Below are 25,187 nucleotides of genomic sequence, written 5' to 3'. Positions count from 1 at the left end.
TACCTACAGTCAGTATTCCATTTAGATCAGAACTCTCAACATTGTTTGCCCTGATGCCACCTCCTCTTCCAAATATAATATATTCACTGGTCACCCTAGCTCCTATTCTCACATTAAAATGGATTCACTGAGCATGTGAAGGGGAAGCAGGATCAAATCCATTTGTTCTGCTTTGTGACGTCCACGCATTCAACGGAAGGTATGAACCAAAAGTGTTAAGCCTCTTGCAGCCCAAGGGCTGGATTCCATTTTGGAGAAACAGTCTGGGGAGGGGCATTTGGTAGAGGGGGCTGAAGGCAAAAAGAGTGGAGCCAAAATACCAGCGTATTTAATTTAAGATCTTACTGCCCACAACAAAATGTTAGGAGAAGCATCTCAACTGTTTGGAATAGGGGAGAAAGATGGTGGTTGGAGAAAAGGGGTGGAACCTGGGGAAGGGGTGTGGCCAACCGGGAGAGCTAGATTGGAACCCCAAGAAGGCCAAATTTAACCTCCAAGCCTGAGGTTCTGGTGTAAACAGAGATCTGCATCCCAGAGTGCAGGACACAGAATAATGGGCTCAAGTTACAGGAAGCCAGATTCCGGCTGGACATCAGGAAAAACTTTCTAACTGTAAGAGCAGTATGACAATGGAACCAATTACCTAGGGAAGTCATGGGCTCTCCCACACTAGAGGCCTTCAAGAAGCAGCTGGACAACCATCTGTCAGGTATTCTTTAAGGTGGATTCCTGCATTGAGCAGGGGGTTGGACTTGATGGCCTTTTAGTCCCCTTCCAACTCTACTATTCTATGATTCTATGATATAACTATATATGCTTAACCTCTCTTGGGGTGTCTCTGGATGACATACAATATTTGATGAGGCTTTTATTGGGCCTTCACCTTTCCTCATTCCCATAATTTTACAAATAACCCTCCTGTGTTTTTCCATTGTTTCTTACATCTTTTTTCTTTTCTGACTGTGGAAAATCCATTCCAGAGTAAAATAGCTGCACAATGTCTTCTGATTTGTCATGCTAGGAGTGCTCTATCTGAAAGCACCCTTATGTTACTGGAAGCCCTGCAAGGATCTATGTGCTTGCAGTTGTCTATTTTGTGTGAAGGTTCATTCACACCTAGGATGCACAGAAGACAGGGGCAGGGCAGGGGGGTACAATCCTACTCACAGCGCTGTGCATACTGCGAATGCCTGTCAAAGGAATGAGCAGAACTTTTGTTTCGGGGGTGATGAGATCCTAGCAACATGGGAGGGGAATGATATAGTCTGACTTGTAATTCATGGGTAGATGCTTAAGCAGTACACAAAATAGATAATTTATGTTTATACTGTTCTGATTTTATCTGTACACCGCCCTAAGATTCCAGTGATATAGGGTGGGATAGAAATGTTTTAATAAATAAATAAATAATAAATAAATAAATCTGAACCAAGAACCTATGGAAAGAACAGAAAGTATTGACCATGAACCAGTGTAAGAAAATATGTTGAACTGGGCCCAGCATGTGCAACCAGCATCCTCGATCACCTATCAGGGCTCCAAGAGAATCCGTTTGACTGATATCTGCCCTGGGTTAGGGAAGTCACTGTTTTAAATTTCCCAGAATGCTCCAGTGTACCTGACAAGGATATGCTTTAGGGCATTGGGTTTTTTTGAGGGCGGGGGCAATATTAGATTCTCACAGTGCCCTGGAGCAATACTACATGAGTGCTAGCTTCCAAACCACCAGCTAGGGTGCCCATATGTCCTGTTCTACAGAGGACAGTCCTCTATTCTAAAGTGGCCTCTATTTGAAGGGCTGAACCATCCAAGGGTAGAATCCAAGGGGGCTCTTATACCCCTGCAGAGTCTTTTCTGCCCTGCCGATTCCCTCCCACAAGTGTTGGGTCCCAAACTGCACTGCACAAACAGGACCCACAGTTTATGCAAGGGAGATTTAGCATTTTGTAAAGGATGCCCTGAAATGAATGGAAATGCTAATTTTTTTGGAAGGAGGCAGGTTGGCAGAGGTCCCTTATATAAGTTCTATTGACTTATTTCCGTCCAGTAATGAGTGTTTCAGTTTGGTTCACAAGCATTGCAGTTTGGTTCACAAGTAGTGGAGGCCACTTGTGCAATGCAATTGGCAGGGCATAAGAGAATTGGCACAGGTGTAAACAACCTCTTGGTTTCTACCCCAAGTCTGGATTAAAGATAAAGGACCATAGGAAGGGGGGAGAAAGGGCCTTGAAAACGCCCATCATCCGGAAACAGACTGGTCACAGCATCTACCCTGCTATGCTGAGATGTACTGAATTTCTACTTTAATTATACTAATTATTTCTAAACGTGAGCAAATACATACAAATTAGCTCTTGGACATTTTATGCAAATCGGTGCCCTCTTGTGTTTTCTTTTTGTGTGATGTGAAAGCGGCCACTCTAGACTTACAGCCACTGCCACCACAAGGTAAACTCACAGCCAGAGGGGTGGTCAATGTAGGAAGGAGCCTGCCAGCCGGCACTTTGCCAAGGGTACCCACAATTCTGGAGCTGGCCCTCCATTGGATCAACTGAATAGTTCCCAACAGTCAGGCCACAACACAAAGTGTAGTTCCTATTGACAGCCACAATTAATAGGTCACATAAGACTGTAAACAAAGTGATCAATAGCAATTAGTGCAAAATTAGTTTCAATTTCTTTCCTTATTGCTATTGTGTTGGGTGCAGGCCAGCCAACCTCCCAGCTTACTGCTCTGAAAGTGAACGGCTTGATCCAGAGTCCTGCGCTCTCTCCACACGGATGCTTTGACTAGGTTCAGACAATTGCGAGGGCGAAAGAACCTACCGCGGGTTCTTCCCACCCACCCCGCGCATGCAAGTCACGTCACCGTAATTTGAATAATTACCCACAATTTTATTTATTTAAGCTCTCAGGGTGGCGTACAGATCAAATCAGAACAATATGAACATAAATAAAATTGGTAGAACAATTATAAAAGCAATAAAAACAATTAAAACTATGTATAACCACGGAGAATTTAGCCACTAAAAGCTTTGTTAAAAAGCCAAATCTTAACTTAACACTGAAATGAAGCCAGTGTCGGTGCCAGTCAGGCCTCCAAGGGGAGAGTATTCCACAAATGGGGTGCCACGACAGAGAAAGCCCTCTCCCATGTTCCACCATAATGTATGTCTCACATTGGTGGGATGCAGAGGAGGGCTCCTCCAACAGATTTCAAAACTTGGGCAAGCATATATAGGAAGAGGCGCTCCCTCAAGTATCAAGGTCCCAAGCCGTTTAGGGCTTTAAACGTCATTATTATTATTATTATTATTATTATTATTATTTATTTATATAGCACCATCAATGTACATGGTGCTGTACAGAGTAAAACAGTAAATAGCAAGACTCTGCCGCATAGGCTTACAATCTAATAAAATCATAGTAAAACAATAAGGAGGGGAAGAGAATGCAAACAGGCACAGGGAAGGGTAAGCAGGCACAGGGTAGGGAAAAACTAACAGTAGAAAGTAACAGTAGAAGTCTGCACAACATCATTACCAACACCTTGAATTCCGACTGGAAGCATATAGGTAGCCAATGTATTTATTTATTTATTTATTACATTTCTATACCACCCAATAGCCGGAGCTCTTTTAAATGTAATTCTTTTAAGACCAGTGTTATATGGTCTTTATAGGATGTTCCAGTGAGCAGTCTAGCGGCTGCATTTTGCACTAGCTGCAACTTTTGAGTCATTTTATTTATTTATTTATTTATTACATTTTTATACCTCCCAATAACCAAAGCTCTCTGGGTGGTTCAAGGGCAGCCCCACATAGAGTGCATTGCAGTAGTCTAATTGGGAAGTTACTAGCGCATGGGCTAACTGTGACTAGGTCATGATGCAGCACAGGTTGCCATCGCCAAACCTGGTGTGGGGCATCATACCCGTCCAACAACCCATGACGTAGTAGGGGTTGTGAGATGGGTATGAAGTGACCCCTACCGCACGGTGCCCTGGGTTCAGACAACATGGCAACCCACACTGCATCAGCAAGCACAGGGGTGATGGAACAACCCACAATGGGTTCTTTCACCCCTGTGATCGTCTGAACGTGGCCTCTGCTTCCATGTGAACTTTTCATAGAGGTAGCAATGGAATTATCCATAGGAAACACTTCAGAGCCCAATTCATTCATATGGTAGCAGGTGGTGCAGGATTACTGGGTGCAATTTCCACATGTTCATCAGAGTTTGCACATGTGCAAATGCAGGCATATATGTATTACTACTTCTTTTAAATTTAGTATAGTAGCTCTCTTGTCAGTGAGCAGTATTGACTCCATCTTGAGGCACAGGAATGGGACTGAGAGCAATCACACAAGGCTAGGTCAAGTAATACATTTTCTAATAGACCTTCTAAAATCCATTCCCCAGAGACAAAGGTGGGGGTAAAATTGAGCAGAATATGAATGCGAGATGGCAAGAGATATACCTAGGGCTCATCTACACCAAGCAGGATATTCCACTATGAAAGCGGTATATTAAAGGCAGGAGCCACCCTACTGCTTTATAGCGGTATTGCACTGCACTGACAACCGCTTTCATACCACTTTCATAGTGGAATATCCTGCTTGGTGTAGATGAGCTCCTAGTCATGCATGTGCTAATGAGTTCCTATTGTTAAACTATAGTCTGGACACCGGTCTTTAAAACAGTCATTGGCATGTAGGGTCACCTTTTGTTGAAGGGGTGTTTCTGGCAAGTACAGCCATTATCTCAAAATACACTCTTTTGTTATGTCTTTCTCCCACAGCAAGTAGCATCACTTCTGGTGCTTGTGAGCAGTGATGTCACTGCTTTTCTCTAAATAGTGTAGCCCCCCACCCCACCCCCAGGGCTTGAGAGTGAGGCATGGGGCTGTGCTGCTGAAACCACTAGGTGTGTTCCCCCCCCCTCATAGTGCTACATTGCTGCCAAAATTGCTGAGTCTCTCTTCCCAGAGCAAAAGCAACTGGTCCTTCTTTCTTCTTGACCTGAGACCAAGGCCTCATCTACACCAAGCAGGATATTGCAGTATGAAAGTGGTATATAAAAGGCAGGAGCCACACCAAGCAGGATACAGTGGTATGAAAGCAGTATATGGTCTATGTCAATGGGGCCCAACAGTTGTCAGTGCACTTCAGTACCGCTATAAAGCAGTAGTGTGGCTCCTGCCTCTGATATACCACTTTCATACTGCTTGGTGTAGATGAGGCCCAAGAGTTGCAACGCTCACCAGTTCATGTCTACAGGAAAGAGTTCCAGCCCAGGGAAAGGTACACTGCTTTTAGAGATTCCCTCTACTCTTTCCCCTGCTGTGTGTGTATCCTTTAAGGGCTCATCTACACCAAGCACTATGAAAGCGGTATATAAAATGTAGGTGCCACACTGCTGCTTTATAGTGGTATTGAAGTGCACTGATAACTGTTGGGGCCCACTGACACATACCATATACTGCTTTCATAGCGCTTTCATAGTGCTATATCCTGCTTGACGAAGATGTGTCAATGGGCCCAAACAGTTGACAGTGCACTTCATTACCACTATAAAACAGTAGTGTAGATCCTGCAGTGTACTTCAATACTGCTATAAAGCAGTAGTGTGGCTCCTGCCTTTTATATACCGCTTTCATAGTGGAATATCCTGCTTGGTGTAGATGAGCCCTTAGTCTCAGAAAGTCTCCTTTTCAGTCTTGAAACTACTTCTAAGCCTCCACTTGCTCAGCTAATTTCCCCAGAACTTGCTAGTGCATTTGCATCTGTCTGAACCTCAATAAATGTGCCATTGTGGTGTTATCCTCTTCAATGGTTTGGATTACTTTGAGTAAGAATCGCCTTACTTAGCCACAGATGCTCTATTGCCAATATCTAACAATTCCTTATAAGCAGGTGTGTAGGTCTAGTTAGAACGTGTGCAAGTTTGTACACGGGTCTAATGAGAGCACGTCACGTGACATTAGAATATTCCTATTCCACCTTCTGGTTCAAAACTTGAAGCACTCAAAGGAGTTTACAGAACACATTTTCAAACCCTGTATGGAACAAAGCCCTGGAATGAAGAGTCCTGAAAGAAAACAGGTGTAGAGAAAGACCTTTCTGTGTCCAAATTGCAAACCAGGGCTGTTGGATTCCATTTCGGAGCAGCTCACAGTGAGGCTGCATTCCAGCAGTGGGCAGGGCGGATGGTAAAAATGGTGGGGCCAGTGGAGTCTGGTGACTCCAATGTCAGTGGGGCTGTGAATCCACTCTGGGGTTCGGTCAGAACCAGTCAGAACTCTGAAAGGGCCTTGGTCTGCCCCACTGACATCGGAGCCATCAGCTTCCTTTGGGTGAGTCCCAACTGCCCAAAATAAAAGCATATTTTATCTGAAAGCTCTTACTGCCAGTAAGTAAGGCCGCAGCTAGACCTAAGGTTAATCCCAGGATTGTCCTGGGGTCAAACCTGTTCATCTAAGTGCCACACAGGGCATCCAGCGCTCAGGCAGGGACAAACCTGGGATGATCCTGGGATAAAACTTAGGTCTAGCTACAGCCCAAGCCTCAGAAGATGCATTCCAGCCTTATAAAATGGGGTAAACCTGAACCAAAGCCAGGAAGCTTGCAAATGGTTGGTGGTCATAGGAAAGGGAGCAAAACTAAGCAGAAAGGCAATATCTATAGCATCCCCTTTACTCTTTATCTCAACACACGCAGCAACAGTAATTTCTCTTGGTACTGCTTCCTAGACTAGAATCCTGGTTTCTGGGCAGATAGAATGGTGTTACACACACACAATTTAAAAACCACTCAGGCATTTACATAGAGTAACTTAGGATTAATAGGCTTTGTTGAGGGCTTTCCCTTTTTATGGTAATACACCCTAGGGACTGATCAGATATAGCTATTAACTACATACTAATACCTAGGGAGGCACAAGCGTTAATTATATCATTAGTAAGTACTCGTGGAATTTTATACTTAACACAGATATCTTTAAATGTCATGCTCTAAAAGTTAAGCAGTGCAAGGATAAATTAATTTCTTTACAGTACCCAGCACACTGGGCTGGTTCACACATGCGTGCACATCATTTGATTTCTCATGACTTCATAAGTTCTATTTAGAAGTTCATTTGACTACAAAGCAACTTAGTGGAGGTGGGTGCTACAGGTAGTGCCTGCTCTACCCCACCCCTAACATTCATGTGTTCAAAGGTCATGTGTGCATGGAACCTAAGGCCTCATCTACACCAAGCAGAATATTGCAGTATGAAAGTGGTATATAAAAGGCAGGAGCCACACTACTGCTTTATAGCAGTATTGAGGTGTTAGGGCCTATTGACACATACTATATACCACTTTCATAGTGCTATATCCTGCTTGGTGTGGCTCCTTCCTTTTATATACCGCTTTCATACTGCAATATTGTGCTTGGTGTATATGAGGCCTACGTATGTACATTCAAATGCACATAGGCTCCTATATGCCTGATTTACCAACCCGATTTTCAACACTGTGTACAGAAGGATCGTGTGTACAGAAGGCTATGTTCATTAGGGTGGATGTGCATAGGATCCATGTAAACATGATCCTTGAATGTAGGCATGGAAGCAATGGCTGCAAATTGCCACCCCACCCCCACCTTCAACTGGTTTATTAGAACCTAAATCATGGAAGGTGGTGGACTCTCCTTTGTTAGACATTTTTAAGCAGAAACCGTGTCCCTTCCAACTATGATTCTATGAAACAAAGCCTTGAATAGGCCTATGATGACGTATAGCTTTTGTACACAAGGCATTTATTGTACACACATGATTCTTTACTCATGGTTGTTTATGGGTTCGTTAGATGAGAATGTAATCCTCCAGTTTCACTTCTCTTTTTTTAAGTGCACTTCCTTGGGGTATTATTTTTGAAAGCAAAAACCAAAACAAAACTCCCACATTTTGAGGCAGATTTCTGGAAGTAAATTTATTTATTTATTTACTTATTACATTTCTACACTGCCCAATAGCCGGAGCTCTCTGGGCGGTCCACAAAATGGTGGATGGAAAGTTTAATCATTCCCTTCCAATGTGCAGTGTGCTCAGTGCAAATTGGGGCTGTACATATTTATTCTAGATGGTATATACACTCTTGGAGTGGCCATATTGACAGCAGGGATGGTGGTGGAGGTGGGGGCAAATGCTCTGAGGTGGCAGTGGAGGAGGAAAAGAAGCGGCCCTGGGGAAAGCTGGTTTTTAAAATGTGGGGGAAGAGTGAAGGAGTTAGGTTTGAGGCCTGAGGGGAAGAAGCAAACACTGTTCAATGGTGACGGGTGTGACGACGTGAGGGTCTACAGTCCTTGGTTGCATTGAAGGAATGTAAATTCCATACAGCTTGTTGAGGACCGACATAGCGGGAGTCAAGGAACAGTATGTTTTCCCTTCAGACTATTAGCGTGCATGGCGACATGGGCTTTACACAAGTTTATAGTGGTTAGGTAGTGGCTCATTTTATATACTTCAGTTTATTTTGTGCCCTTCTGGAAAATTACAGATGACGTTGAAAACCTTTGTTCAGTTTTCAGTATCCTTAAGTGGATGTGAGTTTGAACAGATGTTTTTCATGGGGTTTTGCTTTGTTTTTGTTGCTTGTATATGCCATGGAGGCTATAAAATGAAAGAGCCACAGATATTTGCCTAGAAAGGTCAGGCTCTTAAACTAGCACCATGCGCATTTCATTTTCCCTGCTTCAGAGTTTAGAGATTTGTATCTTTAAAAATGAGCCATGATGCCACAAAGAAAGGCAGTTATATTTTGATGCACCTTGGATGCTTCCAGACGGGGCTTTTAATGTGCAAACAACCTGTCTCATTCACAGAATATCAGCGGGGGGTGGGAGATGGGGGTGGGAATATCTCCATACACTGAGGCTTTCTACACATGTTTCTGATCGTGTGCTCAGGATTGCTCAGCCATGGTAGTTTGCAGGTCTTTTACACAACATCATTATTCTCCAGGATCTCTTCCATGCTTTGTGAATATCATCATGTGTTTTTTTTTCCCTAATGAGAAAGGGGCCTTAGCTAGACCTAAGGTTGATCCAGGGATCATCCTGGGGTCATCCCTGCCTGCTCCCGGGATCCCCTGTGTGTCATTTACATGAACAGGGATGACCCCGGGATGATCCAGGGATAAACCTTAGGTCTAGCTAAGGCCATAGTGGTGTGTTTTTCTGAATGGCCTGTATAATGCCAAAGAAATCTAATGTTATTGTGTAATTCCACTATACTACAGCATCACCTAATGGTCGTATAATGAACTGTATAGAAAGTCAGTGAAAAAAAATGTCTGGGGTGAAGGACCATGTAAAGGAGCCCATATTAATCCTGCAAACAATCTGGAAGCAGAAGCCTCAGTAGTTAAAAGCTTCATGAAGAAAACACCACCGTCACTGTCCATTTGTGATCCTCCCATGTTTTCCCACTGCTTCATCCTTTCTTTCTTTTTTATTGCAGATAAGAATGCTTTTGAAATTAGGCTGATAGCTGCATTAAATTAGCTGCTGAGGGCTACAGGCTGCCCACCTTTGTGAGCAGCATGACACAGCAATAGATAAGTGGCTTTTGACCTGACCTGCCAAAGAACTAGAGATGTGGCAAATATCTGACTCTTTTACTTCCATAGCAATACTGTTCTCTCACTGTTGTAGATAATAAATGCCCTGAAAAGGCAGTAGGTTTGAAATTACCCTCATCAAATCCACAGGAGGCATAATGGGGGGGGGGGAAAGCAGCAGTGGCTGGATGTACAAGCTGATACACAATAAAGCCAATTGTGCATGTGATGCACCACAATTATTCAGAGCAGCATTACACAGCTTAGAGAAATGTGTGTGCTTTCGAACGGGGAAGCATAATGTGCCGTTAAGTCAATGGTGAATCATAATAAGCATGTGCGGTGCAACAAGCGATTTGAATCTCCACCGGGGAGATTGCAAATCAGTGTCCTGAACATTCGATGCCAGCATGCGGGAAGGTGGAAACAGAGCTGTAGAAAGAAAGGGACAGGTTTGGGCACATCCCAGCTAATGACTGAGCCCGAGCCTCTTCTGGAATAGCCACTGCTCGCTCGGATGACAGGAAGCCCAGAATGAGAGGGGAAGGTCAATTGTTTCTCTCTCCTCTAAGTGAACAGGAACATAAATGTCACTTGCCCGTGAAGTGAAAATACAACATAATTGTTCCCTGTTGAATGCATCCCTTTGTCTTGCATTGGAGCCCACAGGGATTCAGGGATTGTGGGTCGGAGCCAGGAGATAAAAGTAGCATAGCTCATGTCGAAATTCCAAACGGAGACAGAGATCCTCCTGGGAGAGAGAGAGAGTGCCAGCAGCGGACAGCTTGGTCAACAGCAGGGCTGGCTCTGGATTTGAGGGTACCCTCAGCAAAAGCGTAGGACACCAATTTGCATAACATTTGCATATAGAAAATTATATGCATAGGTGCAAATGTAGAAATACAGTAAATACAGACATTTGAGGCATCCCATCATAGTGGAGAAGATGGACTAGGTGACCTGTATGCCAACAGGGTGTCGTGTTTCTCAGAACACTCCTGCTTTTGATGGGAGGCAAATGACGAGGCTTGCTAAGTAATCCGCAAAGCTTTTATTAAGCAATAAACATCTCTTCTACCTGAAGGGAGTCTAACCTCTTAGAAACATCCCCCTAGGCAAAACTATGCAAACTAAGAGCTTTATCACACCAGCGTTATACTGTGCAATCACTGCGAATTGCATGCAAAGGACTCAGAAGTTTTCCACCTTATAATCTGCTTTGACTGTGAAGTACTCCCAGGCATCCTGCCTTAATTGTGCAATAAAGCAAAAAAATTCACCATATTTAGCCCCTGCTTCTTGAGCGTTTTTTCCGAGCCGCCACTGGGGCAAGAAGCAGGATTTTAAAGAAATGCTTACATCTGCGTAAGCTTTAAAGATAAAGTCACCAAAATTGGCACAGTAATAGTTATTAGGGAGAGCTTTAAGCATACCAAATTTGAATTGAATTGGGTCATCCATTGATTTTTTATGATTTTTTATGAACCGCCCAGAGAGCTCCGGCTATTGGGCGGTATAGAAATGTAATAAATAAATAAATAAATAATTTTTTTTTTTACATTTCCCCTCTTAAATTCACTTCTTGGTATGCAAAGGATTGCTGTCGCTCAGTAGCAAAACCAACAACAACTGCGAAAGCTTAGCGCTACGGGGATAATCCGAGGGAAGCAGGTACATGGGATGAAGCTTTAAGCAAGACAATTGTCCAGTCAAGAAGAATAGGAAGCTACTTCTCAAATGCCCATAACTTCGGAGCGCCTGGTGCGGAGGCAGGTTCTGGCATAATCGAACCAACTTTCTCACGCCTTCCTTCTGCACCATGCATTTCAGCTTTCGGCAGACCCTAGAATCAGCTAGCTTGTCGGAACGCTCACCTCAGGAAGAAACCTCACTTCCCACTGAGTGTGTAGGATTTGGCCTTGAGGAGATAAGCTGGGGAATTGCCCGTGAGAGCTTCCTCCCCCTCTGGTACAGGCTGGCTGGTGTCTGGCGCTGAGTCTTCTAGTTCTGAATCAGATTCTGATTGATTACTTGAAACATCTTCTCCCAAAACAGGGGCAGTAGGGTTAGACATGACACAGGGCTAACTACTGTATTGATGGACGACTTCAAAGCCCTTGCTGCTCTCCCTCCTTATGGCTCTTTGCCTTCAAAGCAGACGTAGACTGGGCAGCCTATCAAACAGGCCAACTGTCCTATATGAGGACCATCTGCCAGCCCTCCTCTGTAAAGTAGGAGGTGCACTGACAACTGTTGGGGCCCATGGCACATTCCATATACTTTTTTCAAACTGCTTTCAAAGTATGATATCCTGCTTGGTGAAGATCTGGTCCTGGTCACCATAAGGACAGGGAAAAGACATGTGCAGGAAGTGTCTATTGTTCTTGGGCTCCAAGACAAAGGGCCCTGTGCATGAAATGGTCAACTGTTCCACTGCCAAGTGGTTTATACCTGCACACTGGGAGATGGGCTTCATTTAACTATTTATTTGTTTAATTTATTATATTTATCACCCACCTTTCCTCCAAGGAGCTCAGGGTGGTGTTTCGCCCATCTTTATTTTCTTGTCACTATGACCCTGAGAGGTAGGTTAGGGCGCAAGTTGCTGACTGGCCCAAGGTCATTCAGCTTCATAGACAAGTCATGATTTGAACCCGGGTATTCCCAGGTCTAAACTACACCAAGCAGGATATTGCACTATGAAAGCGGCATGAAGGCGGCATATAAAAGGCAGGAGCCACACTACTGCTTTAAGTACACTGACAACTGTTGGGGCCTATTGACACATACCATAGACCGCTTTCATATTGCTTTCATAGTGCAATATCCTGCTTGGAGTAGATTAGGTCCCAGTCCATGGCTGGGGATGACTTGTGTTGTAGTTCTACACACCTGGAGGCCACCAGGTTGGGGGAAACCAGGGGTATTTCCAAGCTCTTAATAGTTAATCTTCAATAAAGTTGCTGCCATTAATTAACCCAGCTGCTGCTGCTGTTTTGTCTCTTCATTCTGGGATCTGGGCACAAGAGGCTTTCACTTTCTGATGCTTATTAATGAGGCAGTCACTTCTAATTTGGAAAGCAGCTTGTTGCTAAAATTGGACAGGAAATGGACTCACTGGTTTCATTTCTACTCATGTTCATGTTTTGCCTGCTGCCACTGGAGGCTGGGGCTCCAATGTCAGTGGGGCAATGAATCCTCTCCAGGTTTCAGTCCGAACAAGTCAGAACTCTAAAAGAGCAATCCGAGGTGTGAGGCTGCTACAGAGTTCCGACTGGTTCTGACTGAAACCCGGAGCGGATTCACTGCCCCTCTGACATCGGAGCAATCCGCCTCCACTGCTTGCTGCTGTGCACAAGCCTGGCACTCTGGTCCTGCAAATGGTGTCTGTTATTGTTATAGGTCATAGAATCATAGGACGTTTCTACACCAGCCTAAAAATCTGGGCTGGTCACAGCCGAGTCCTTGTGCATTCAAATGACGCACAGGGACTCCCGCTGTGGCACCCTGGCTATGGAATGAGCTCCCCAGAGAGGTCCGCCTGGTGCCTACACTGTACTCCTTTCGTCGCCAGCTGAAGACCTTTTTATTCTCTCAGTATTTTAACACTTAATTTTAACTTAAATTTAAATTTTACTGTTCTAACTCTGTATTTTAATCTTATATCAAATTTTGCTGCATGGTTTTATCCTGGTTGTGCTTTTTATACTGTATTTTGTATTTGTGTTTTTAGAATGTTGTTTTATTATGATTTTAATTTTTGTGAACCGCCCAGAGAGCTTCGGCTATTGGGCAGTATAAAAATGTAATAAATAAATAAATAAATAAATAAGGGATGAGAATGGGTTTTCCCAGGGAGAATTATTCCCTGGGAAAACCCGATTCTTCCTGGGGTCTTGGGATCGTCTTGAGACCGTGGGATGTGTGGCCGCCCGTCCCGGCTTCTTCCCTCCTGCCCGTGAGTAGTGGGGATCAATAGAAGGAAGGAAACGGGCCGGGAGGAGTCAGGGGTGAGTGGGGTCGGCCCTTTTTTTTTTTTTAGGGATAGGGCAAAAGTAAGTGGAAAACACAAAGAAACAAAAAGCAGCACTCGGTACCCCACCCCCGATGTCCATGGACTCCTTTCCTTTGCTGACCCCCACTACTTGCGGGGAGGAGGGAGGAAGCCAGGACGGGTGCCCACGGGTAAAACCGGGACATTAGTGGTCCCAGAAATCCCGGAAAAATGGAGGGATGGTCGCTGCCTGCTCCTGGGATCCCTTGTGCATCATCTGGATGCACAGGAATGATCCCAGGATGATCCCGGGGGGAAAGCCGGGTGTAGAAAGGGCCATTGAATCATAGAATAGTAGAGTTATTAGGCCATCATGTCCAACTCCCTGCTTAATGCAGGAATCTTTCTAAAGTTAGAAAGGAGAGGTCACAAACCCGCAGAAAAGCCACACCCTTTCACCTGATCCTAGGTCGCCAGCCTGCTGCAGGTTGTTTGTGGTTATTCACTGGGGAAACAGAAAGCACTCTGCATATGATCAGAGGTGCATTCTTTTATTCCTCTGAACCTCAGGGATTTCATTGTTGGGTCATATAAAAGCTTTGTCACTAACTAGTCCGGCGCTCTGTCTCTAGCAGTGGACAGCCAGAAGTCTAGGTTATATAATATTCTCTAGTCCATTTTCTCTAGCTGCTCCATATTCCAGGAACTGCCTTCTGGAGCATCTGGGGACTACTCCTTCAATCTCAGGTTTGAAGGCTCAGTTGAAAACGTTTCTTTTTTCTTTTTTCTAAAGCACTTGGTATCTCTTCTTGAAAACTGGGTTCTAATTTTTTCCCTTCCCTAACCCCCCTTTTCCCCCTTTCCCTTTTATTAAATTTTATGTTTATGTTTGTAAGCCATTTGGGCAGGGAGTTGTTTTATTGTTTTGCGCTTTGTACAGTGCCATGTACTTCACTGGCTTCCTGTTTGTTTCCAAGCCCAATTCATGGTTCTGGTTCTTACTTATTAAGGCTTGAAATGGCTTGGGTCCAGAGTATTTGAAAGATTACCTCCTCCTGTATGAACCTATATTTATTAAATGAGACTCAGGCCCAATCTACATGTGGAATTTACTGCAATCCTACTGTACCTCACACATGGGCGTGATGCATGACATTGCCCCCAACATTTGTCAGTCCTGGATTTTGTTTTGCTTTAAAACCCCTTTTTTACTTGCCTCACAAAGTGAGATTTATATCAAGTCTACACCAGATTAATTGGCTATGTGTGTCATGGGAAGAGTAGATGCAAATTCAGGGAAATATATTTTTAAACTGCATCAGTGTTGGCAGAGGCCTCTCTTCTTATGTGTCCCACTTCCTAGTAAGTTGAAGTTGGTGGGGGATTGAGCCAAGGCCTTACGTGTAGCAGCACCCTGATTGTGGAACTCCCTTCCCAGGGAAGTTAAATTGGCTTTCTCGTGATTGGGACATGGCTTGGGACCACAATACCTGATGGAACGCCTCTCCCGACATGAACCTACCCGTACACTGCGCTCAACATCTAAGGTCCTCCTCCGAGTGCCTATTCCAAGGGAAGCTCGGAGGATGGCAACAAGGGAGAGGGCCTTTTCAGTGGTGGCCCCCCGACTGTGGAATGATCTCCCCGATGAGGCTCGCCTGGCGCCAACATTGTTATCTTTTCGGCGCCAGGTCAAGACTTTTCTCTTCTCCCAGGCATTTTTAACAGCATTTTAACAGCATTTAACAACGTTAAGTTTGTTTTTAATGGACCCCACAATTGTTGTTTTTAAATGGATACTGTTGTTTTTATACTGTTTTTTTATGTGTGTGTGTGTGTGTGTGTGTGTTTTAAATTGTATACTTTTAATGTTTACTATTTTTAAATGTTGTAAACTGCCCAGAGAGCTTCGGCTGTGGGGCGGTATATAAATGTAATTAAATAAATAAATAAATAAATTGGTCTTTAGACGGCTGGTGAAAATGTCACTGATCCAATGAGCTTTTAGTGATTAGTCCTGCTCTTTGGTTTTAGAAGCTTCCCCTGTCTTATGACAAGGGAAGTATTTCATCGGTTTTTAGGGAGGTTGTTTCATGTGGCACTGCTATAATAGATTGCTTTTATGGTTTTATTCTAAATCGCCATGAGCACTCGTTGAGTGGGATAGAAGGAGAGATTCAAAAAGACATTAAGCAAGTAAATAAATAAGATGCCCATGGGAAGCTCACAAGCCAGGTAATAATGGAGAGGAGACAGATTTTCTTTAGGGCTTGTCCCCAGCATTTGGTAATAACGGGAGAGATTTACTGCCAATGCACTGGAACATTGGAATTAGCAAAGATCTCTCCAATCACTTGCTACTTGATCTTTTAAATAGAGATGCCAGGGACAGAGCAAGCGGTGCTCTACCACTGAGCTATGATCCTGCCCACAATTTTCATTGCAAGCCTGGTAGATAAGCTCTCTGTACTATGAGGACACCATCTAGGCTGCAGTGCCGGAGCATTGTAAGCAGACTCCCAAGGGCCAATCCATGACATTCAGATGCTATTATGCCCCAAACTCATATCCAGGATGGGCACTTATGAATTGCCAAAAAAAGGACAAAACAAGGTGCCAATTTCCATAATATTTACATATGCTAATTTACCTGTACAGATAAGAATGTAGAAATAGTTATTACAATGTAAATAGAAATACAATACATCTCACCATAGTTTGGAAGACTATGACCAGGTGCCCTGTGTGCCTGTCTCTTTGGTCTGGTGCCCAGGTCCTAATTGTTGATAGGCAACAGTTCTTGTGGGTCTTTATCTTTAAACTGGAATTGAACAGCCTCCAAATAGAGCACACATGGCAAGCCTAAGCTCAGGTCTGCTGCAGGTACCCTCCTATGCTTGGTCTATCCATGCAAGTGAATGATGTTGAGGACTATGCTGGACTAGTAGAGGCTGGGGGATCTGATGTCAGTGGGGCTCTAAATCCATTCTAGGTTTCAGTCAGAACTCTCAGGGAGCTATCCAATGTGCTGAACTCATTTGGGTGGTAGAGTTCAGCATCTTGGATTGTTCCTTTAGAGTTCTGACTAGTTGAGACTGAAACCTGAGCTTCAGTTATTGGACAGTATAGAAATGTAATAAATAAATAAATAAATAAATAAAATAAACCCTAAGAAGTTCCACAGCCCCACTGAGGTTAGAGCCATGAGCCTCCACTGGATTGGACCTCATCACTATTGTACTCTAATTGTTTAATATAAGCCATGCTTTGGTTGTAATGGAAGACTGTCCTCTGTAAAAGATAACACTTTGGTACCATATCTCCTCATGTGACTTAACTGGTGCTGTAAAGCCTCTTTTTCCTGGATTTTCAACCTCTGCCTGGTTTGGACTATTCTGACCCAATTGAATTGGCAGCCAGACACCCATACCCTATATGTTTTGGCCATAAGACTACCAACGTAGCCTGATAGTTGCTGAGGGCTGACACCTCCACTATATATCTTCCATATCTATTTCCTCCTGGTTCTGCAACCTCAGCAGCAAATGGGAATATGATTTCTGAAGCTCCCTGACACAGACTTGCTTTCTTCCTTTTTCTTTCTTTTTTAACCTCTCATGCATTTATACCTGCATTTATGCCTTATTCTGCATGGCCAACATGCAGAATGAGGTGGGAGGATCCTAAGGCTTCAATCCAGAGTTTCTTGGGAGAAGCCCCCGTTGAAGTCAACGGAGCTTATTTCAGAGTGGACATGTTTAGGACTGTGCTATAAGTTGCTTAGAGGAACACACATTTCTGAGTACACCTGCCTGTTAAGAGAGAGAGAGAGAGAGAGAACGAGAACAAAAATACCTCTGTGCCGGCAGACTGCTAATTTCCCCCCTCATGTAATAATTTGCTTTTTGAAGTGAGGTTATTATTATTTTTTACATACAGAAGTAGAACTCTTTGAAATGTAGCCCTGAATGGGATGCCTGGAATAGAGGACTACCCTCTGTAAAAGAGGCCAACTGGAATTCTACCCTTTTGTTCATTCTAGTTCCCTTAGTTTCTTCCACCATAACAACAGGTTACTGATGGGGAAGGGTTCGGGTTCCAGAAGCACTTAAATATAACACACACACACACACACACACACACACACACACACACTGGCAGCCTGAAGTTGTTCTGCCCACTCTTACCACAGTAGAATGCTCCCACTTCTGTTGCATGCAGGGCCAGCCCTACCATTTGGCAAAGTGAGGTGGAGAATGCTGAGGGGGTGAAGGGGTTGTAGAGGCAGCCTCCCCACTCATCCTTCTTGAGCTTCCCCACCATTCCCCTCTATTGAAGGACAGAATACAGCGCCCACACCCTAACCTACCATCAGGTGTGGTGGAAGATACTGTCATGTTGCCAGTGTTAAAGATTCCGTTGCCAAACCAGTCTGATTCTGTTGGGGCAGTGGAGGCTAGTGGCTCCAATATCAATGGGGTGGTAAACCCACTCTGGGTTTCAGTCAGAACTGGTTAGAACTCTAAAGGAGCTATCCAAGGTGCTTCAGCACTGTGGATAGTTGCTTCAGAGTTCTGAATGAAACCCAGGGTAGGTTCACCACCATACTTACATCAAAGGCCACCAGCTTCCAACGGATGCAGGGCATGCTGTACTTTGCTTCAGGCAGCTAAATGTCTTGGTCCAGCCTTCACAGCATGTGTTTATCCAGCCTTCTTTTGACCTGAAGCTTTGCCTTTTTTTTGCTTTGCCTGGCCAATGGCGCTGCATCCTTTTATCCACTATAACTCTCAGGCAGCTTGTTATATTGTATGTTTGCTAGGGTTTATTCCCTGTTTAAACAATGTAACAACTCTCTCTCTCTCTCTCTCTCTCTCTCTCTCTAAGTACTTGTTCCTTACCCTATCACTTCCGCACAATAAAACACTGCCAAATTCTGCCGAGGTTCAATAAACAAAACCGTTTATGGCCATCTTACAAAACGGCAGTGTTAAACGTGTTTATCACAAGGCCATGCTTTAATATTTCAAGAAAAGGCAGGCTTATTCTTTAATCTGCTCTGAAAATTTCAGTTTTGCTCCACACAGTGTCAAGAGCAGTTGAAAATAACCACCAAGTATTGACTGGAGATGTAAAACAATAACGCCACGGGTAATGGAAACACTGTAGTGGTTCTTGAAGCAAAATAACACCTGCATCTAAAATTCTGCTCACCGACTGGTTTTAAGCTGCACTAAAAATTGCTGAAGTGGTTCTATTGTCAGCAGTTTGCCTGAATTTTTTATGCATGCAATTTGTCATCAGTTTGTTTCTCTTTTAGATTTGGCAATGATTGTTTTTTTAAAAAAAATCTTTTCCAGCACTAACGATCATTGGAAATGCATTTGGGTTGTTGTTTTTAAACACTCTCTGGCAACTAGCAGAATGAATGTGGAGTGATGGTGGTGCTATTATAAACTAGGACAGGTGGCGTTCCAGACGCCGTTTATGAAATGAATGTTGCATTCAATGTCGCAAAGTTAAACTGCCCTTGTTATCCATTATGCTTCTCGCTCCACACAGAAGAGCTGTCAGGCTTTTCAAGGAGAGGAGGGTGGTTCCTTCCATCTGAGAATGGGTGAGTGATTTGGCTTAAAGGAGGAGGATTGAAAATGAAGAACAGTGAAATCAGAGCAATATATCAATATGCTTGATTTCATCTGCTTTCAAACTCATCTGTTAATCTCCGCAAGATAACTAGCACAGCGTAGCTCCAAGCATTTCAGTGGGACCTTACTGGAACAAGTAGTCCAAGTGATGCCAAGAACGTTGTGTGGATAAATGATGCAAATTCAGAAACAAAACTATCTAGGCAGAAAGAATATTGATGATGTGTTGTTTGCCCTTGAATCACATCCACCTCTTGGGTGGTTATCAATGTAGTCCTGACAAAGTCCTATCAAACATCTACTTCTTTATTTATAATATATCCTCTACAAGCCAGGTGAGCTGTGTTCTTATGAGAACTATTTGGTAGCATAATGGTTAAAAGCAGGAGCAGTCAGTGGCCAATTTGACTGGTGGGGCAGAGGCCAGGTCAGCAGAGGTGGAGCATGAGTTCTCCAATTAAAATGAAAGCTGTGTGCAAATGGTCTGTCAGGATTCTCCATCCTATTTGTGGGCAGAGAAATTTGGAGGACAATTTCACCAGAGGGAGGAGAAGTTCTCAACAGTTTCTCAGAGGTAGGGCTCAATCTTGGCAGGGGTTGTAGTACAGCTTCTGTCTTATTTTTTATGGCCTTTTGGGATTTTTTTGTGCTGCCACTGCAAGTGGCTGTTAAAGGAAAGCAGATAGACTGCGCTGGGTAGAGGACACATGGGTGAAGTCATTGGGAAGGGGGTAATTTTAGCTTGTTCTTATTATGCACTAAGTTTAAATGACAAAGGGCCTTGGCTAAGCACCTGGAGGTGGGAGGAAAGACAGACAGCTTTTTTTTAACATGGCTTTTTTTTAACAAAGCTTTTACTGTTTGAATTCACTAGGCACATTGTTTTAACTGTTTAAATAGTTTTACTGCTTTTAAAATTATATATCGTTTTAACTTGGTTTATTGTTTAGTTTCATTTTAGCTGTGTATATTTATTGTTTAATACTGTATGCTCTTATCTGTACGCTGCCCTGAGATCTTATTGATATAGGGCGGGATATAAATGTTTAAAATAAATAAATAAATAAATAAATAAATAAATAAATAGGCCTCGGTGCCAGGAAGACGTGTCTTATCTACCAAAAGGCCTTGAGTCATCGCAGGGCAGAAGGAGGTGTGAAACGGAGGAAATTGACTGGAGCCAAGAAAGGAAAGGGTGAACCGAAAGTGAAAAGGAGCATAAGTTGGGGCCCACCCCCAAACCCAGGTGTGTCTGTTTCTTTGCAAAATGGCAGTGGAAGAGCTATGATGTGGGGGACAGGTCCAGCGTGAGTATTTAGGCACAATTAAGTTTTATTGTTTTAGTCGCTACTGGGTTCTATGCTATGCATGCTTTTATGATATTCTTCCAGTTATTCTTCCTATGTAACATCCCTACCCTTAGTCTTATTAAAGTCTTCTACCTCACACGGGCAGGATCTACACTACTGCTTTAAAATGGTTTATAACAGTACTGATAACTGTTGGGGCCCAGGACGCACTCCATAAACAGTTTTCAAACCATTTTCAAAGTGTCATATCCGGCTTGGTGTAGATCTGGCCATGGTGAGCTTCTTATGTCTTGATTTGGGTACGTGCTAAATCCAGTAGGAGCAGGCTACAACAGAGCGTGTCTCATCCTTACAGGGGCAACCACATCAATGGGGTTATCAGTGAAGCCCCCATTTTGCATTCACTACCATGCAGGTGTGGTGGTGGGCAGGTGCCCAAATCTGACCTGAACTTCCTGAAAGTTTTCTTCCCTATGAAAGAGCTTTCCATTGTTCTATCTTATTTTAATTAATTTTGGCCATGTGTTGGAGCTTACCTAATCAATGCAGGGTGGCTAAGGGTGTTGTGATTGTTTTAGCTTTCTTTATACATCTCTCCATTGCTCTGCAACCTCCCAGGAGTGGAGCGTGATTTCTCCAATTCAAATTAAAGCTGTGTGCAAATGGCCTCTCGAAATTCTTCAACCTATTTGTCCGCAGAGAAATTGGGCTTCCTGATCTTAAAAAATAACTGATGGGAGGAATTACGTTCTGTGGGGGATCTACACTATTGCTTTAAAGTGCCTTTAAGCGCTTTATAAGAGTTTTGACAACTGTTGGGGCCCAAGACACACTGCATACACAGTTTTCAAAACGTTTTCAAAGTGTTTTAAATCATTTTAAAAGCAGTGTAGATCCCCATGTCTTCTCCAGGCTTTAATCGAAGTGTAGGATGCCAAGGAGACTACAAGCTGCCAGAGATATGATTGTATAATGAAAGACAGGACACTCATATACATTCCTCGGTAAGCTCACAAGTAAGGTAAACACATACGAACATGAGAGGAAGACATTAATTTGCATAACATTTGTGCGAAGAGCAGGAAGGGACATTCTACCATGCATGGTGGACCTGCAAAAAAGCAAAGACTTTCTGGATACAAATCCATTCTGTAATCCTAAAAATCCTAAAAAAATAATATCCAATTGAAACCGGAATACTTTCTTTTGGGATTTATGGATGAGCAGATGAAAAAGAATCATGGGACTATATTCTTATATATGACGACAGCTGCAAGACTGATATATGCGCAAAGATGGAAGGGCAAAATAGTGCCCACAATAGAAGAATGGCTAATGAAGATGTTTGAGCTAGTGGAGATAGTGAAACTCACAGCAATAATGAGAGAAAAATCAACTGTAAGATTTATAACTGAATGGGAACCTTTTGTAAACTTTATGAAGGGATGAGAAAAAAATGACTTGTGTATCTGTGGATTCAACCAATAGTGTAGAAAATGTTGAGAGAGAAATTAGAGATTTGGATTTGACAGTGATAAAGAAAAATAATAATAATAATGACAACGTTGTTATATATTTTTGCTGAGGAGAATATTGGAAGAACATTTTATTTGGTGTTTTGTTTGTTAGTTTGATTTTGTTTTGTCTCATTTTCATGGGTGTGTCTTTATATGTATATTTTGTTTTTTAGTGTTTTTTATTTACTGGGGTTTGGAAATAATAAAAAGATTAAAACTAGAAAATTTGCATAGCATTTGCATATGCTAATTTATACATTGATACAAATTTAGAAATAATTATTTTCATTTAAATAGAAATAAAATATATCTTATCATAGTGTGGAAGATAAGAACGTAAGAACATAAGAAGTTCCATGCTGGATCAGACCAAGGGTCCATCTAGTCCAGCACTCTGTTCATAGAGTGGCCAACCAGCTGTCGACCAGGAATCCACAAGCAGGACATAGTGCAACAGCCCCCTCCCACCCATGTTCCCCAGCAACTAGTGTGTATTCAAGAACCCTGAACCCAACCCATGAGAATTTCTCAGAATTTTTCTCCTCCTTTAAATTCCTTTTTGAAAGCATTGTTTTTTTAAATCAAATTGAAGGAGAATGATCGAAAAAGACATGGGGGAAATGTTCAGCACAGCACTAATTCAAGTACTACTTCATCCATGAACTCCCCATGTGGCCTTAGGCAAGCCTTCCCTCTTCTCTCATCTTCATTCTCCCAACATACAATATGTGGATAATGATAGTGACCTAGTTTACAGATTTTTTTTTAAAAAAAGGATCACTGTAATAATATATATTATCTTCATGTTGCATTTCTGCATTCATACTATAGTTTTCTATTTACGGTTGAATTTATTTATTTATTTATTTTACTTGTAAAGAACTTCTGTTATTGGGTGGTAAGAAAATACATAAAATAAATAAATGCTAAACATGAAGAACTGCAAATGCTGGTGATGTGCAGTACCAGGCTATTCTCTTCTCTGCCTTGGCTCCTGGGATATGGGCAGAGCAATTCTACTCCCCTGACAACTGTGTGAGGCCTCAGATAGACCGATGGGTCTAGCGACAGAGGGGTGAGGATCTCATGATATTGTTATTGCAAGATCTCCTCCTCTGTTTACACATGGCTCGCAATGACCATGGAGGAACAGGACATCATGTCCGCCATTTTGTTTTTTTGTTTTCTTAAAGGAGAAGAGCGCAGGAGTGCTTGTACGCAAATTGTAAGGTTTTTATTATTTAAAACAATTTTTCCTGCTCCTCCACCCCACCCCCGATGGGCACAGAGCACAGATCCCCCATGCGCAGCTCCCAGCTCCTCATGAGTAACCGTGAGGAGCCGTGACAAACTGTGGTGCCCATCCACACTTTCTGTGGTCTCAGCATCATCCCGAGACTGTGGAAAAAGAGGGCTACAACTATAGGGCCATATCCCGGGGAAAGGGAGGGATCAACCCTCCCTGCTTCTGGGATCCCCTGGAATCATGTGGATCCCTGGGATATTGCCCCATCTAGCTATGGGCTGAGAGGGTTTAGGATGATGGGATTATTTAGTAATGGTGCTTCCTGTTAGAAAGGCAATTACAGAGACAAACAAAAGGCAAAAGAGAATGAGTGTACCAGTCCCACATACACACAGGCTATCTTAGGATAACAAAAGGAACCCAAGCCCTTCAGTGAAGCAAAGAAAAACAATTTTACTCACAAGTATGCAGATACAGTGTAGAGTTTCAGAACAATTTGTTCAGTCCACTTTGTGTTCGATTACATCGACAACACTGAGAGAGCAAATCCAGCAATGGAGGAGGTCAGAAAGAGAGAGGGGAAAGAAGGGGAGGAGCAAAATGAAGAAATCACAGGAAATCACACTGTAGGCTACAGAGATTCTAAGGCTAGCTGTGGCCTAAACTCCCATGAACTAGGTAACTCAACACTGCCCCGTTCCAGTGTAACTTGTAGATGAGGCTGCAATATTCCCAACTTGGGATGTGGTGGAGGCCCTCTTCCACAGGCTAAGAGGAGCTCTTGTGGTGAGTTAGGTATCCACTCCTGACCTGAGGACCTACTTACCATATTTACCACCAGCAGTAGACAGCACATGGCCCTGAAAGAGAGTGTTCTGTGGGCAGAACAAGGGCAGACGTGGACCCACTGTATTGAAAACGTCTTTGACTGCTTGAGAGACCCCGGGATTGTCCTCACCACCACATCCAGATTCCAGCTGGATATCAGGAAAAACTTCCTAACTGTTAAAGCGGTACGACAATGGAACCAATTGCCTAGGGAGGTTGTGGGATCTCCCAAACTAGAGGCATTAAAGAGGCAGCCACTTATCAGGTATGCTTTAAGGTAGATTCCTGCAATGAGCAGGACTCGATGGCCTTATAGCTCCCTTCCAACTCTACTTTCTATGATCCCGGAGCTGGTGTAACTAAATTCTCCCTCTTTGGAACCAATAGAATTGAAACAAAAACAGTGGCAGAAAAAAGGCCATGGCTTTGGAAGTGGCATCCTCTCCTCTCCCCCCCCCACACACACTTAAGATTGTACTCTAAAACAGCTCTGCAACTCCATAGGATAGCAACCATCAGGCAATTATCAAAGGTGATACTGAAGGGTGCAATTCTAAACACATCCCCTAGGGTGTACACTCGATTGAATTCAGTGGGACTTACTTCAGAGTCAGCATGCATAGGGTTGTTCTGTCACATTGTCTACTGGTTGCGGATAGACACCCATGTCTGGGTAATCTTTTTTTGAAGCTGAGAGGATAATAGTATGGGTAGCTCTATAGACTACAATACATATGGGAGGAAGTCCTATTGAACTCAGCAAGGCTTACTCCTGAGTAAACTTTCACAGGCTTACACTATTAGTTAGTCACAAGATAGTGAGAGGAGATGGCTACAGCAGAGCCATGTTCCAGACAATAAATAATGGCTATACCAATGCTAAAGAGGACTATTTGGAATAAGGCACACGTTTACATATCTAGGCATGAAAAGAACTATACTGGTCTTCAAAGCACCTGGACACATTTATTTTTATATCCTCCTTCCATGCCACCCTGGAAGGCAAAGGAAATCAAATTTCATCCTTGTGAGCCTCCTTG

The sequence above is a fragment of the Elgaria multicarinata genome, chromosome 6, assembly GCF_023053635.1.
Source record: "Elgaria multicarinata webbii isolate HBS135686 ecotype San Diego chromosome 6, rElgMul1.1.pri, whole genome shotgun sequence".
Classification (NCBI taxonomy): Eukaryota; Metazoa; Chordata; class Lepidosauria; order Squamata; family Anguidae; genus Elgaria; species Elgaria multicarinata.
Note: the sequence above shows the minus strand (reverse complement) of the source record.